The following is a 14,432-nucleotide window of genomic DNA, read 5'->3' on the forward strand; positions in this document are numbered from 1 at the left end:
ATCAAATTGCTTATCCTCAATTAAATGCACATAAATGGAAAAAAACAGCTGGATATTTGCCTATATTGAGCAGTTAAAGAGAAATTTTAAGTTGTTTACAAAACATTACATAGATCACATTCATATTTCGTGGGTTTATTGTGACTTAAAGGACCTAGAATCTAATGTCTATAGACCTTGCAAAAAGTATGTTGTCCTAAATAATTGTCCATTGTCATTTCTTTACTCACACTTTGTAGAACAATTAACTTTTATTTGAATTGTGAGGTTGCAACTTGATTTTTTTTCAAAATGTTTGGGAAGCAAATATAAGATGTTTAGAGTACAGGTATACAGCTCCTCTAAAAGGAATAAGCTTTATAAATTACACTGTTTCCAATGATAGTCTACCTGCTCATAAGGTTTCATCATGCTATGTAATTAGGAAACCACAATTCACTACATTCAGGCCTCTCAATTATGTTTGATTTTACCAAACATCTGTTATCTTTATTATCAAGAAGACTGTTTTATATCCAGTGTCCCATTTATCTTCAAACACATAAATAGTTTATATATTTACATAGCTACAAATTGCAACCAAATATAAAGAACATCACATTTTCACTTGCAACTCACTATTTAGTGCCCATAATTTTATTAATAACATTGTTTAACACCAATATCCTACTGTTTATACTTTCCCATAGAGTATTCCAATTTATAATAATTTTATTTAATCCTGGGACATCATACAGAGCCATATATCCTCTTTTCCTTTAAGATTCTCTTTTCCTTCCATTCATTCTCTATTTCTCCATGAATATGTTTTCTCCAGCCAAATAGTATCTTTCTCATTCTGCTTGACTTTTGTTTGGATCATCTTCTTGGGAAGTTCTTTTATCTTCCAAACTGCTTCATCAAGACCACCAAATCTCAACACGTTGCCATCCAAACAGTCCTTCAGCATGCCTCTGTGTCACATCAGATTAACCACGTTTTACAAATACAGGCCACTCTATAGCCAACATTTTTACTGTATGCCATAACATCCACTTCAACAGACATGAATGCCAATTTGTAATTGTAGTTTATATTTGTAATTATAATTGTTTGTAATTGTTTTTACAAATTTTCAGTAAAGCAGTGAGAATTACCAACTCAATTCATATGCTAGATAAACCACTGGAAACATCGATATTCACTTGCAGGACTTCTCTTGGGTCTATGTTAAGAGAATGTGGCATATCAAGTTGGTCCCATTATGACTCATGACCAAGTTTTCCTTCTTAATATCCCACATCTGGCATATATTTTCCATTTTTTAGTACTGATCAAGAAATTATGCCTTTATTCTTCTGCTCTCCCCAAACTGCATCAAATAACCTGTTTAAACATTAAGTATTTGTACTATGTCTATAAATTAAGGAGCTAGAAAAGGGAACCACCTTCAAAATCATCACTAATGCATCTTATCAATCCAGTAATTGTTTTTGATGGGAGGATGGTTGTATTTCATTCACTTCTGTAATAACATTATTAACTGCACACATATCAAATGCATTTACAAAGAAATTATTTTCCATGTTCAGACCTGTATAAGTTAGTGATTCACCAAATGGCACATCCATTATCATTGAATCCTTGAAAAATCACTTCCCTTCTTGTGTACTATTACTTTGGTATGCTGTAGACAAACTGCACAAAAAATAATTAAATACATAAAACGTTATGCATTTTTTATGCTATTAGACAATTTCTGTCCACAAGCTTATAACTGCATGCAATACACATGAGTAACTTTTAACTCAAATTCAGCTTTAAGAGTGGTGCACATGGGTAAAACCTTGAATATGACCGTGGTGACCCAGGTTTGGTTAGCAACTTGGGCATTTGACGGTATAGGGTGGCAGGATCATTTACCTCTCCTGGGAAGATGTGCGTGTTCCCAGTCAGTTTTGCCAGCATGATCTTTGCTATAGGGCAGGGGTGGATTTCATGGGTGGAGGTCCCATCCATGAGCAATACAAGTATCACCACTCATGCTGGTGATTGTAGCCCATTATAGCTGCTCAGAGAAAGGAAAATGTAAGCTGCATGAAGGGTGCAGGTAGTCCTTACACAGAAGTAGGGTTCCATATTACCATCCAAGGGCAGGGGAGGGGGCCATTCCTTGCCAGGATGCTGGAAAGAACAAGAAACACCAAAGTGACTGCATTGATGATGACATCTCTACAAGATGGCTGTAACCCTAGCTATAGGACTTGCCACCTCTAGCGAGCAAAGGAACTTGAATCAAATATGAGTGATCAACAGAAATGCAGAGGTGGAAAAAGTACACAGGGGAAAAAAAAGTTCAATTAGCAATGTCTTGTTTTCAATTCCATAATCATTACTACTATCTTTTCAGTTTCTGATTTGTCTTACATTACCATATGCATCAACAAACTCATTCCGCTTATTTCCAATAACTTTTAGTTTATTTTAACTGCATGCATATTCAAATCTTCTCCAAGTTCATTCACTTGCAAACAGAGTAATTCTGTGCTTGCCCATATTTTCAAAAAACAGACTGTCAAATCAGACTAGGTCTATAGTTTAGTTTTCACTTTGTCATTCTTCATACCAAATATAATTTTGCTTCTCATCAAAGAATCTGCAGCTCTCCAAACTAATATCCTTTAGCTCTATGAGTCAGAAATATGATAACTTGCATCTCTTTACTTCTTTCTTTTATGCTAGAAATAACACTACATAGCACAGAAGTTTACAGACATTGTTTCAAATTTTCTCCTAAATTACCATGCAAAACCAAAGCAAATCATGGAGTAAATGGTAGGATAGATCCTATGATGAAAACAGAACCATAAGTAGAGCATGGCAAAGGAGGCAAGCTTTTATAGCGAGTGAATGGAAGATGCCAGTTGGGCACAAGTGAAGCCTCGTTATTCTTTTCAGGACTTAGTCGCATTGTGGCTTCTTAAATGAATGTACATAGTAGCTTAGTATGTTAGTAACTGCAGCAAGGGACTTGAACAGCTTCAAAAGCTCTTTACTGATTTTTTTTTTTTTTTTTGGATCTCAATGTAGTGTTGAAACTTGAAAGGAGTGTAAGTCTGGGAACTGCCCAATGCACCAGTTAACCTAGGTTATGCTCTGTGAAAAGAATAGAGTAGTTGAAAGGATAATCATGGATGAAGCTTGTTTGCTTAAACTTTTCTGCAGCCTAGTCCTTGTTCCTCCATGTGTTTTTGGATTCACTACTGTCTGGTTTATCTTTCCTGGTTTGTCTTTGATCGTTGTCTTAATCATGGAGGATAACCTGAATACGCTTATCCTTACATCTTCACCACAACAGTATGATGTCAGAAACCTTACTTTATTGATAGCAGCACTCACACAGAGATTGGACGCTATTGCTTCCAGACTGGACAGCCTTCCCTGCTACTCAATCTATACCCTGTAATACATCAACCTCTACTTCACTGGGTTCATCTGGTAATACTGTGGTTAATATGGAGATTCAGACCGGAGATCGTATTAGTAGTGGCCTTAAAAAGAACACTGAAGTTTGCCAACTAACTACTCACAATGCCCTTAATGCTGAAAAATGACCTACTACTGGGCTTATTGGAGCCCCTAATCTACTTACTTGCCTAAAGGAACCACCTTCAATACAAATAGCTCTTACTAGCTCGAGCATAGAGCAATTGGCACATGGGTCACCAGATATTACAGCTTTATTGCAAGACTTTGATCAAAAGCTTTTTAAGATCAAAAAACTACAACTGGAGATTGCTTATTTTCAGGAATGCATCGGAGAGGTCATAGTTACTAAAGGGCTAAGACTATGGCTATATCCAACGGGACTACAGGATGGGTCTGCATTTCATTGTGAATTATTAAAATTATTTGATAGGCATGGTACTGAATTGCTAGAACTCATTTGTAAACACTACCAACAGTCCCTGGATATTCTTTGTGATGAAGCGGCAGTTTTGGATACTTCAGTTAAAGACAATATGGACTTTACCAGATACCGTTTTGATTATGAACAGCTTTTTTCTAGTATCGATCAATACATTAATAAACAAAAAAATATTAAAATTAAAAATTTGAATCATGATAGACATGCCTATGATTCAGGCATAGCCTATCCTAAACCACCGTCCTCCCAATTACCTAAGGAATTTCATTCACGCATACGTGAGGGAGGTCCTTACAGAGAAGCACCTGTGGTAGAGCATGTTAATCTTGAAACAGTAATAAATAACCAGGGATCTAATACTACTAGTAATAACCAACAGAAACGCTGTAATTATAATTCAAATAACTCTGGCAATAATAACCTTAATATAAACATAAGCTCTCAAAATTTTCACCAGATGGCCTCGAATTACAATTTAAGGCAACAACCAACGAGAACTTATTACAACAGTAGGGACAGAATGATGAACTGAATAGTTCAACTGTAAGTGATCATGATACTTGTAAAGTGTTCTACAATGACTCTAAAGATTTTAAAGTTTATAATTTTTCAAATATTGACATTCCACCGGTTTTGATTAACCTGTTGGCAAAAGGCCCTACTTTTGTCCCAGCTAGCAAGGCTGATGTCTTGACAACTTTGATTGACTTGAAATTATTTATTAGAAAACTAAACTTGAAAATTATGTTTGGACGAAACAATACAATTTCTAATGAGTTTAGAGTAGCTAGTACATTTAATCCACCCTTACACCCTACCCTGTTACTTTTTGAACGTGCATGTGAATTAAACATTGTTAACTCTTTAAAAATGAATACCTATAATAAGAATGCTTTTAACACTTCTAGGGAAGAGAGAGAAGAGCTTACATTACTTCAACATGCTGGTGTGAGAATAATGCAACCAGATAAAGGGGGTGGTGTTGTTCTAATGAACTGTGACGATTATATTTGTCGTATGGAAAGTATTGTATCAATTGAAACTTATGTAGACATTTCCAAAAGTGAAATGAACATTGCATTTAATAGAATACGTTTGTACCTTAACTATATGTTTATAGAAAATAGAATTGATATAGATATGTTTAATTTTTTGAACATGCCAGCACCCAGACTACCTTTATTATTCGGGATACCAAAGATCTACAAATGTTTAAATGATCCCCCAATGAGACCACTCGTGGATGCTAGAAATAGTATCACTTATTCTTGTGCCAAAGTAGTCGACTACATTCTGAAAAAATATGTTATGTGTGAGAAACAAATCTGTAAAGATTCGTGGACTTTCCTATCTAATATCAATGAATTAGAATTTACTAATTTTAATTTTTTAACAGTTGATGTAAAAGATCTATATTCTTCCATACCCCAAACGCAAGGTATTGAATGGGTGAAAAATGTTTTACGTGATAGAAAAGCCCCTGATTCAGAGATTTCTTTATAGAAGAACTGTTAGACCTCATTTTGAGTTCCAATTTTATTACATTTAATGGTAAATATTATTTACAAAAAATTGGGGTGGCAATGGGTTCCCCATGTGACGCCAGTTTCGCAAATCTCTTTATGGCCCACTGGGAACATGAGTATATACTTGAAGTGACTCATATATCATGCCAAATTCAGTTTTACACATGTGATTTGGATGATATATTTATGCTAATTCATGGAGATGAAACCGAGGGTAGACAGTTAGTTTCCCATTTCAACAGCACAACTGATTTCTTATCCTTTAGTTATGTTTTTTATTATAGTCAGATATCTTATTTAGATGTGCTTCTAAAGGAAGATATGGAAAGGTGCTATTACACAGCAAGTATATTTCGTAAGGAAACCTATTGTAATAATTTCCTATATTTTAGTAGTTGCCATCTCACTCATCAAAAAAAATCAGTGATTGAAGGGCAATTAGTTAGAGCTGCTCGCATGGTTGGCAATGAAGATGAGTTTAGACAGGAATGTAATAATTTGTAATCTATGTTTCCTAACTGAGGATATCTTCGGAGCTTCCTGAATCCCTTGATGGAGGACGTTATAACTAAAACGTCACTACGGGTTTACAAGCCAATTTTATTTGTTAGGACAAATATTAACCCCATAGAGACTGGAACAATGAATTTAAGTAATACTTTGGATTTAACAACCCGTGATGATCTAAGCTTAGCTTTCATCACGCCATTTAGCATTGATAGCTTTGCCATCAGAAACATTATATCTATGAATTGAGAATATATTATTAATGATCATACTATTCAAGAATTTTTTAATGTGTCACCCAGACTTGTGTTTAAGCGTAAGAATTTAAAGAACATTTTAGAATGTAAAAGTATTCAGTTATCACAGGAGAGAAGTAAGGGCATGTTCAAATATTGTATGTGCAGATATTGTGTGCACATGATAACAGGAACGTCTTTTAGTATTAGGGAACGTACTTACACAATGAAACACAGATTCAACTGCCAATCTAAGGGCGTGATTTATTTGGCCCAATGCCAAAAGTGCCCCTCCTACTATATTGGTAAGACAGATAGGAAATTAAGAGAGAGTGTGTACGAACATTTCTATCATATCAGGAATCATAAGTTAGATAACGCACTTGCCAGACACATTGATGATTGCCCAGATCATATTTTTAAATTCAGGGCTATCGATTGTATTAAATGTGACTGTAGGAGTGGCCTGAAAATCATTAATGCTTGAAAAACTGGAATTATGTTGGCAGTTACGTGCTAGGGCATGTCAGTCACCCGGGTTAAACAAAGTTTATTCCATTACTGGTATTCTTAAATTGAAAAACTTGTTGAGATAAGCCTAAATTTATGTTCACAGATTCATTCATATAATTTTATATATTTTACATATTTCCATATTTATATTTTTTCATATGTTTATGACATAGTTCAAATAATATTTTAAATAATATTCTTATATATAATTTATGTATTATTTATTGTAATAAGAACTGTTCAACTGCATGATGTTTTTTTGCATGTATTTTAACCTAGCTTCATTATTGATTAAATTATATGTGTTTTAGATATTGGGGAGTAGCATTATATATTGTGAATGAATTATATATATTTATTGAATAGGTTATCTAAGTCTGTAACTTTAGTATAAAGTAGTGTCAATATTTGTACATGTTTTTATGTTTCTACGTTTAAGTTTTTAACACATTTCATTGTAGTGGAATTAATTGTGTTAATTAGTGTTAATTAGTGGAGGGGTGTAGTATTTAAATAGTACGAATTCATGTGTGACTTTGCCTGAAGAAGTCTCTTCACAGTAAGAGACGAAAAGCACTTTGTATTATTGGATGTCAGTTCATTAAACTTTTCTACAGAGTAGTCCTTGTTCCTCCGTGTGCTTTTGGATTCTTTCAAAACTATTTCTAAGTGTGCAATAAACTCTAGAACAGTAATACACAGTAAACAGTTTGGAAGAATGCATCTTTTACATTTAGATCATGCCAGCAGCAGACACATGGAAGAGCAAACAGGTGACATGCACAGGCACATTATAAGAATGGTTCTCTTTCTATAATGAAAAGCTACTATGCATGTTACATCCTCAACACCAATGGACATCACATCCATTAATCTTGTGAACAAGGATATTGTGTGAAGCTTCCATTTTTGGAAAATAGTTTGAATATGTTTTCAAGTTCTGAGCTGGAATGGTTTTATTTATATCTGTTAGTTTAAAAGAATGGTGCATTGATCCCAATGGACCAATTTCATGAACATCCTGGCTGAGTAACATCACAATAGCTGAGAATAATAATAATACAACACTAAATAGATTAGAATAGTACAGCAATTCCGCATCTGTACAACAATGGCCTTCTGGTATTGATATGATGAGAGGAATTTGAAGAAGAAGTAAAGGAACTAGAATGGAGAAATTGCTCAGAGTTTCAGTGATATTGCACATGTTTCAAACACTATTGATAAAGAATTGACTGTTTGAAGCCCATGTTACAATTATTTTTGTTTGCTTGATTATTTATTTATTTATTTATTTATTTTTATTAAATGGGAAAGTTTGACTGGGCCCAAACCGTTTTCAGTTGAAGCCGGGGAGAAAACCTTCATTATAATTCATTTATATTAACAAGTTTATTGTAGACACTTCTCAAAAAACAGTTACATTTCACAGAAAAACAAAACATAATTATAAGACAGATATATATATATATATATATATATATATATATATATATATATATATATATATGTAGTAAACTTTTTAAATTAATATGTATAAGTCTATACATTTTTCAGGTAGTGCAAAATTCTAGCAAGTGATCATTGCTATTGAAGGGAATACAATGTTATAAAGAAGTATATTGTTCTTAAATTTCAGTACAGAATGTTTAGTAAAGAGTTCAAGAATATCTAATAAAGAATATAGTTGTGACATATGTTATAAAATTAAGTAGGAGTAGAAATAAAGTACTGCATAGGAGAACACTGGTAATAGCATTGGAGATGGAGAACAACGTATACAAATAGTTCTATCTAGGCTGTTTGTATCTAATTGGAGTATCCTGAGAGCTTATAATTTAAGTATATATAGGGAATTCATGAGAGAAGAGCAGTGCATATGGTCAGTTAGAGAAAGACAAGGAGTAGTATTTAAGAGTTGTGTCAGGGTGGGTGTATTGATTAAATTGTAGAAGGAAAGGTGTTAGGGTGTATTGATTTAAGTTCAGGAAGGGATAGGTAAGTAGACGTCTGTGCTTTCATTAGAAGACTCAACTTGGAGATAAATATGAGCTTGACGAAGACTGGGTATGGTATTGTTTGAGCTGGATTTAGTAGCTTGGGAATTTGTTAGTCATTTTACTTGTAAAGAAATGGCATTCATATTTTAGAGACATAACATGAGTATAGTGAGTCTCTTGATAGATTATTTGCCTTACTAGCACTTAGTGGAAATTTATAACCAACCCAGAAGTCTCTTGTGGAGATACAGGGCAACTGAATATTGTTTTGCAGGGTATTTTCCATAATAGTATATCAGCTTGTATGCCAAAAACCATCTGAGAGTGTGTTACATAGGTGCTAAGCTCTAGTCAGTTTAGTTGTTTTAAGGCTTGGCAGTAGTGGGTTCAGTGCACAATGCTGGTAGTAAATGTAGCTATGTTTTTTGCAACATGAGGCTAGTTTATATTTTAGTGTAGAGCTTAAGTTTGTAAGGATAGCTCAGACATATAAGATGGTTGGAAGCAAACAGGCTGAGACTAGGGTTTTTCGTACTGGGTCTGCAAGGTATTGTTTGACCCTGTAGTTTGTTTATAAAAAATAATTGAAAAGAAGGGGTCTTAGTGTAGATCCTGGAAGTCATTATGGTAACAAGAGCTGAGGAGAGCTCCTGTTGCCATTTGACTGCTTGCAGTCTTACAGTTAGTTAACTAAGGAGCCATGTAAGGGAAGCTTGAGAGATACCTATAGAAGAAAATTCATTGAGTAGATGTTGGTGTGATAGTGTCAAAAGGTTTGGAAAAGTCTGGGAACACAGTTAATACTACATTAGTTTACCATTTTTCCTATGCTAGTTTACTTATGAAATCTCAAAACTGCATTTCATAACAGTACCAAAAAAATAGTGCAAAAAAGCTGAATAGTATAGGAATTATTGCCATGTTACTCAAATGACTATTGTTTATTAAAATGTATAAGTTGACAAAAAGTGAAAAATAAAAAAAACTTTAAGAGCAAAATGAAAAGGTCATCTTTCCATTTAAACTGTAACCAACTACTGGTTAAATTTCTATGTGACTCAGAAGAGACACAGCTGTGATAGCTTTCCTAGTTTAAATATGCAACAAAAAAACAGAACACAATTAAAACATAGGTGCAAATGGTTGGGAGGGTGGCCTAATGGTTAAGGTGTTTGCCTTACAAACACAAGGTGTGTGGTTTGAGTCTCACAAGGGATAATTGGCTAAGCTTAAAATGGCTTGCAAGGGCAGTTAGCTTAGTACTAATCTATGAGCCTATATAATTGTAAAACATTTTTTAAGGGTTGGGAGAGTGGCTTAATGGCTAAGGTGTTTGCCTTAGAAACACAAGGTGCAGTGTTTGAGTCTCACAAGGGATAACTGGCTATGCTTAAAATGCCTTGCAAGGGCAGTTAGCCTAGTGTGAATCTATAAAGACTAGATAATAGCGCATGGTTTTGTATTCAGTAAATTGCTTTTATATGTGTGCATATGCAACAGACCCAAATCTACGCTGCTGCTGCTGCTGCTAATAGACCACGGCCAAAAAGAAGAAAGGTGTTTAGACCCTGTTTATCATTTCACAGTCACATTGAGGTGGAAATTGGACAGCACAACAGGGTAGACAGAGACACACTAGAGGAACTCTGTAACCCCTGTCATCCTCAAGTGAGAGCAAGGGCAAACAGAGGGGAACCAATACTGGTGGAGACTAAGGTATGTGCAGCACTCAGAATATTAGCTAGAGGAACCTTTTGGAGACCAACAGGAGACATGCTGGAGGTGTCACAGGCATCAGCATCCAGGATCCTACACCAATTCCTGAATGCCATTCACCAACATGCCAGGGAAGGGTATACATAAACAGGGCTTTCATTCCTTTAACTGCCAGGTCCTGTGTAATGTTAAGGGCATCATCATGAATGTGCGTGCTGGCAACCCAGGCAGTTACCATGACTCACATATCTAGCACAACTCTCAGTTGTATCACATGTTTTCTAGGGGGATATACCACAGGGTCATTTACTGGGGGATGCAAGTTATGCACTCAAACCATGGCTAATGATGCCCATCAGAAATACACTCAAACCAACTGAAGAACACAATAATGAGGCACATACTCAAATAAGAAATATCATAGAACACGTGTTTGGGCTGCTGAAGCCAAGGTTCCAGTACTTAGATATATCTGAGGGAGCCCTGCACTACAATCCCCATATATGTGTTCAAATTTTCACTGTCTGTATTATCCTTCACAGGATTATTCTGAGAAAACAGCTTCAGCAGGAAGAGGAAGGTTCACACACCCCACCACCATTGGCAAGGTCACCACAGCCACACACTAGTGAGGAGTCAGATGGGGAACCACCAACCGCTGTTGGTATAGGCAGAAGTAGGCATGCACAATATCTCTTTACATTGGCAAGAGGCAACATATATTACGCATGCTCGCCACTTAAGGGGTTCAAACCTTCATCCTATGCACATACATACAGTAACATTAATGTAAGGCAATGCTCACAGCTTTTACTTAGTCATGCAATGGCTGTTCACTGCTAGCATCAGACAGAGCCAGCCCCAAATTAAAACTCTTGCAACTGCCAGACTTCCAAGGTAAGCGTTGAACATGGAACAGGAAAATAAATGGCTAAGAACACAAATGAATGTCATATCCTTGCGGACTGTTATTTTCTAATGCAAGTAAGTATAAGGTAGGTAATTTTTACAGAAATTACATCGATATGTAACAGCACGGACTTATGTCAATACATGTGCTTTCTATCAACTAATATGCCTCATGCATCAAAGATTCACACATTCATACCTCTGAAATGCACAGACATTCACAGAATGTCCAGAATGTGGCCTATTAGTTTTGTACTGGCAAATCATTAAAGATGGGATAATGAAACACATTTCAATTCAGTTTAAGACTTTATATCCCTCAGAAAATTCATGGTAATGCAAAACCTGTATTCCTATCAACTTTCTAAGTTTGTAATGCCAAAATATTTAAAAATTCTCCCTATTTTCGAGTCTTTTTCCCACTTTTATTTATGGCTTTGTCCAGCTTTGTTGGTCTAAGAGGTTGGAAAGTGTGTACACATTACAAAAACCTGTAAGAAAGCAGTTCAATTTGCAAAAGAACATCACAAACACATATATTTTAAGCACTTAGTCAGCTATGCACCCTGGACATCAGACAAAAGACTTATGTATCTAAGACTCCAAAAGAGAAAAAAATAAGAGATATGGCATGGTATCATCATTTGCACAGGATGTTATTTGGTAGGGGGAGGCAGGAGGTCACAGATGACACAAAAGTTAGTGAGTGCATGTGAGTAAGAAAGACAGATGGGCAGATGTTTGGATAAAGTATCAAATCGCCACTGAGACAGAATGAGCTGTAAGCCTCATAATTGACTCATGTAACTGTTATGTGTGTGTGTCTGTATGGGCAATTAAGGAGAAATATGTGTGTGAGGGTTTGCAAGAACACCACCAAGCTCTGTGCTAGTTCTACATCCTGGTATGTCAGACAGGTGGAGCCATACATAGTAGAGGTAACAGTTCATTGTCATTGTCCACAACCAGGAGAACTGGTTCTGTCAGGAGTTGCTTTGGCATGTCCATGGCCATGGCCAGATTCACTGCTACTACTTCACCATGACTGCTGTCTGCTGGATAAGCTGTTCTAATGTGTACACTCAGCACCACGACCCCATGGTCTACCACATCTGGGTGTGGACACCTCAGTTACTGATACAGCAGAGGAAGGAGTGCCACCACTACAGTGTGATCGGGCATGGCCACATTGGCTAACACCAGAAGATGATGATGCTGACCTATTTCCACATAGATGCCATCCCCCTACCAGTAGACATTCCATCACAGACACTGCCCATTCCATCATGTCTTTCATCCAATCCATTGAATCACCAACACAGCAAACCTACACTACAATTTAATATATGCTAGTAAACTATAACTGGTGGCACTACCACAGATGGTACAGCAATACACACACACCCATGACACCCATCTCACAAATACAGACAAATGCACATATCTGTCAAATGGTCATCTATTCTTCTTCTTCTTTCGGCTTTTCCCAGCTAGGGATTGCCACAGTGGATCACCTGTCCACTCATGATTGGAAGTGAAGTTTTACAGAGTCGCGTTGCCAGCCCGGTGCCCAACCTTCCACAGAAGGCGCACACACACACACACACACACACACACACACACACACACACACACACACACACACACACACACACACACACACACACACACACACACACACACACACACACACACACACACACGCACACACGCACACACACACACGCACCTAGGGCCAATTTAGAGTGTCCAATCCACCTACAGCATGTCTTTGGGATATGGGAGGAAACCGGAGCACCTGGAGGAAATGCACACGACCACAGGGAGGACATGCAGACTCCTCACAGAATTCACTCCAGCTGAGGATCGAACCAGAGAACCTCTTGCTGTGAGATGGCAATGGAAACCGCTGCACCACGGTGGCCGCCCATCAAATGGTCATCAGTACTCAAATAAAACTGTGTGGCTTACCATGTGCAGATGACTCCAAACTTGCTAGGGAGGATGGTCCTGGAAGAAGGTAAAGAAAAGTTACGGACATAATCATCAAAATTCCAATAACATAGGGCAGCCATATTTTTCCCTTTATATGTCCATTGACAATACTTTTAATTGAAACTTGGCTGCCACATCCACCCAAAGCCCACGTGTAATGAACAAAAATATGTTGTAAACTGTATCAGTTTATAAATAGGTTCAACACCCCCCCCCCAAAAAAAAAATAACAAATTAAAACTACAATGAACTATTACTTACAATATTTTACTATATAATAAAATGTTATAAATTGACATATGTAAGCTTAAGTGGAAACTCATCTTGGGATATAGTTGCCCTCCCAGAAGCATCAGCACCAGCATCAATCACATGCTTTTGTGCACTTTCCAATGAGCTCTCTGGATATCTGACAGTGGACAGGAACTCATCATTTGTTGTCAGTGGTGACTCTGTAGAAGACCCCCCCCCCCCAATAGCTAGCTGTTGACAAACCACTGCAGCTGTTCTCCTTTGGAATGATGAAATCATATCAGTGGACTTATGATACAACTGATCATAAGTCCTGCTGCAACCTCTACAGCATTAACATCATTCACTATCTGGTTCCAGTTCTCCATTTTGTCAAACATATCCCCACATCCTCTCTCAAGCAGAGAGGCTTGCCTAAATTCTTGGAAAATTACATTATTATTGGAGTCACTGAAAGGGGGTTTGTGGGGACTGGGATGGTTGGGTGCCATAATCCTAGGTGACATAAAACAAAAAAGAAGGATACAATACATACATATCACATAAATTAAGTTGTGCTTGTATATGTACACATATTATATTTTCAATATTACCCACTGGAAAACACAGTTCAGGTATTAAAATATAAGATTATGTCACTGGAACATATCACAGTCACACACAAACCAAGATTTGATTCAAAACAAGGAAAAGCAAGAGCAAACTTATTTAATTTTCTTTGTGGCAACAGGTAATGGAGCTTGGTTGCCCCACCCCAAAACAACAGGCACATGGCAGTTTGTGCCAAGCAATTAATTACACACTAGTCAATTGTTATAAGTGCTTTCCAATAAAGTTCAGAAAATGTGTACTCATTTACAACAGAAAAGTC

The sequence above is a fragment of the Protopterus annectens genome, chromosome 4.part0 (genome assembly GCF_019279795.1).
Source record: "Protopterus annectens isolate FY-2018-M chromosome 4.part0, PAN1.0, whole genome shotgun sequence".
Classification (NCBI taxonomy): domain Eukaryota; kingdom Metazoa; phylum Chordata; order Ceratodontiformes; family Protopteridae; genus Protopterus; species Protopterus annectens.